The sequence below is a fragment of the Miscanthus floridulus genome, chromosome 9 (genome assembly GCF_019320115.1).
Source record: "Miscanthus floridulus cultivar M001 chromosome 9, ASM1932011v1, whole genome shotgun sequence".
NCBI lineage: Eukaryota > Viridiplantae > Streptophyta > Magnoliopsida > Poales > Poaceae > Miscanthus > Miscanthus floridulus.
In genome coordinates, this window is record NC_089588.1 from 127,537,707 (window position 1) to 127,541,601 (window position 3,895).

Sequence of the window (3,895 nt, forward strand, 5' to 3'; positions counted from 1 at the left end):
CGAGGATTATGATGCTGATGCCGAGGTAGGAGACATGTTAAATGACTATCATGAAGCACACTTCGATGAAGGGCATAGGGAGGAGGAGCCAGAGACAACCATAAAGGCGTATTATGATATGTTGTCTGCGGCACAGCAACACCTTCATGGGCATGCCAAGGTTTCTCAACTGGTTGCCATTGCACGCCTAATGGCCGTAAAGTCCCAATTTAGCTTGAGTCAAGAAGCCTTCGATGTTATGCTAACAGTTGTTGGTAGCCTGCTCCCTGATGGTCACATCCTACCAAAGAGCATGTATGAGGCACATAAACTCCTTCGTGCACTTAAGATGCCATATGAGCAGATACATGCTTGTCCGAAGGGATGCATCTTATTTAGGAAAGAACATGCAGAAGCAAAGTACCATGTGAAGTGTAAATCATCTAGGTTCCTGTAGGTAGACTCTGGTGATGGTCAGAAGAGGCAGCTCGCCATCCCCATGAAGATCCTACGGTACCTTCTATTCATACTGAGGATCCAATGGCTTTATATGACTGAGGAATCCATGAAACAGATGACATGGCATAAATACGAACGTCGATACAATCCTGAGAAGCTGGTGCATCCATCCGATGGTGAAGCATGGACAAGGTTTGATATGATTCATCGTGAGAAAGCTCTAGAGGCTCGTAATGTACGTGTTGCGCTGGCAACAGATGGGTTCAATCCTTATGGAATGGCGGCTGCCTCATACACTTGTTGGCGCATGTTAGTTATCCCTCTCAATCTCCACCCTGGCGTCCTCTTTCAATGATAGAACATATTCTTGTCGTTGATAATTCCTGAACACCCGGGGAATAATATGAGTGTGTACATGGAGCCTCTGATTGATGATTTAGTCCATGCTTGGGAGGAAGGGGTATAGACATATGACTGAGCTACAAAGACAAACTTCAAAATGCATGTTTGATACCAGTACTCCCTGCATGACTTTCCGACGTATGGGATATTCTACGACTGGTGTGTTCACGGGAAGTTCTCATGCCTAGTATGTAAGGCGTCTCTGATGTTCATTTGGTTGACGAAGGGTGGCAAGTATTCTTCGTTCGACAAACATCGACAATTCCTCCCTCTTGACCATCCATTCCGACAAGACATCAAGAACTTTACGAAAGATGTAGTAGTTGAAGGCCCTGCACCCTAGATGATGATTGGTGTCGTGGTTCGTGCTCAGTTAGATGCTCTCGAGGTTAATGATGAAGGAGATCATTTTCTGGGATATGGTGAGCAACATGCATGGACTCACAAAATCGTGCTTGTGGAACCTCCCCTATTTTGATGACCTTCTACTTCCACATAACATTGATGTAATGCACACTGAAAAGAATGTCGCCGAGGCAATTTTTGGTACAATTATGGACATTCTTGATAAGACAAAGGATAATGTTAAGGCTAGAGTGAATCAAGCGAGGTTATGCAATAGACCAAAGCTAGACATGGCGCCTCCCGAAGGTGGGAAGTCATGGAGAAAGCCTAAGGCCGATTTTGTTCTGATGAGGGCCCAAAGGAGGGAAGTACTAGAATGGTTCCAAACGTTAATGTTCCCTAATGGGTATGCAGCGAATCTGAAGAGGGGAGTGAACTTAGCTACTTTGCGAATCAACGGGCTCAAGAGTCATGACTGCCACATATGGCTTGAGCGGTTACTGCCGGTGATGGTTCGAGGCTATGTTCCTGAGTATGTCTGGATAGTGCTGGTAGAGTTGAGCAATTTCTTCTGCCAGCTTTGTGCTAAGGAGGTTATCTCGTATCGTGGTTGCAAACATGGAAAGAATGGCGCATGTGTTGCTCTGCAGGTTGGAGAAGATCTTTCCACTTGACTTCTTCAATCCGATGTAACATTTGATTTTGCACCTCCCGTATGAGGCACGAATGGGGGGGGGGCCTGTGCAAGGGCCATTGGTGCTATTCAATTGAGAGATTTCATAAGGTTCTTTGAACTAAATATAAAAATAAATACAAAATTGAAGCATCCATAACAGAGGCATACATTCTGGAGGAGGTGTCAGACTTCACAACAAAATACTATGCTGACAACGTTCCTAGCGTGCATAATCCACCCCCTTGTTACAATGCTATCGAAGATGAATCGAACCTTAGCATTTTCCAAGGGCAACTAGGAAGTGCAAGTGGTGCGACTAACAAGACCTTGAAATATGAAGACTGGCGCACTATTATGCTATATGTGTTGACCAACCTATCCGAAGTGGAGCTGTACATGTTGTAAGTTCTCAACAAACTTTTTCTCAAGTAGTCACAATTCTATGTCCAACTCCCTTATTTCTCGTTGGTACAGGGAATTTCATGAACAATTCTGGCGTGAATCAAGGGAACCTACCCCGCAGGAAACTTCGACCCTTCTTAGAGAGGGTGCGGGAAATGGAATGCCCGATTTCATTTCTTGGTTCAAACAGAAGGTACTGTCCAATTTGGCTCGTACTTAGTTTGGCATTACAAGTTGCTCATACATGCGAATAATATAACGAAACTACCCTGCTTGAACTTGTAGGGACAAACCGATGCATCTATGAGTGCCGAGTTGAGACAGGTTGCCAATGGTTGTGCCTATAGGGTTAGGTCATTTACCGGTTATGACGTGAATGGATATCGCTTTCACACAACAAGCCACGAGCAGAGTCGGCCCAATCAAAGAACTACAAATACTAGAGTTTTTACGCAAGGCTTAGATGGGGTTGAGTATTATGGAAGAATTGAAGAAATATACGAACTCATGTTTCATGTTGCAAACCTCTTAATCCCGTTATGTTCAAATGCCATTGGTTTGATCCTGAAGTAGTGAGGGCGGACCCCTTATCTTGGGCTAGTCGAAATTTGACAATCATCTGTCTTACTAGGAGACGATGTCTACATTATGGCTCAACAGGCCACGCAAGTTTATTATCTCTCATACCCATGCCAAACTGTAGACCGTCTTAAGGGTTGGGATGTTGTGTACAATGTATCGCCACACGGTAAACTACCTGTCCCAAACAATTAAGATTACAACATAGACCCCAACACATATGACAGAGGGTTCTTTCAAGAAGATGGGCTCGAAGGGAGTTTTGAGATAGACTTAACCGAAGCTCAGGGTATGGAAGTAGACATTGAAAGTGGTGTTGACGAGGACGCCAGAGACGAGGTTCAGAATGTGAAGGACTTTGAATTACTTCAGCGATTACATCTAAGCAACGACGATGATGACGACATTCCTCCTTCGGAGCACGGGGGTGGATTATATTGACATGCGTGATAGGGATGATGAGACTTTATGATCCAACTAATCCCGATCATGATGATTATTTCTAATACATGTAATGATCCATGCTAATTGATTTATTATTTGTCATACCATGTTATTTTCTAAGTATGTTTTGTTATTTTGCAATCTATTTCGATGTATGGTCTGTGCTAATTGGTTTACTTTTTTTAATTGCAGGTGATTGAATAATGGTGGGCGGTATGAGGAGGATAACGTCGCTTTAACTCAAAAGCGATAGCGACGTGTAAAGGGTCCCAATGCAGCTGAGGGGTTAAGGAAGAGACCTCAGGGTAGACCCAAGGGGTCGAGGGAAGGGTGGAGGCAAGACGAGGCCACCGTCGCTTGTACCTTCATCGCCGTCTTGAGTTACCTTCTGCTCACTCATCCTCTGAGGAGGAGGCTGGTACAGGTGGAGGAGGAGGCAGGGGTGGAGGAGGAGGCAGGGATGGATGAGGAGATAGGGGGTACCTCTTCCTCTACTTCGTCGCATGTGTGGTTGCGAGGTCCCTCAACCCTCCCGAGGTGACCAATACCTCTTGAGAGACGCCCACTGATTCGACCGATGGAGACAAGTAAGTAACTTTAGATGTTATC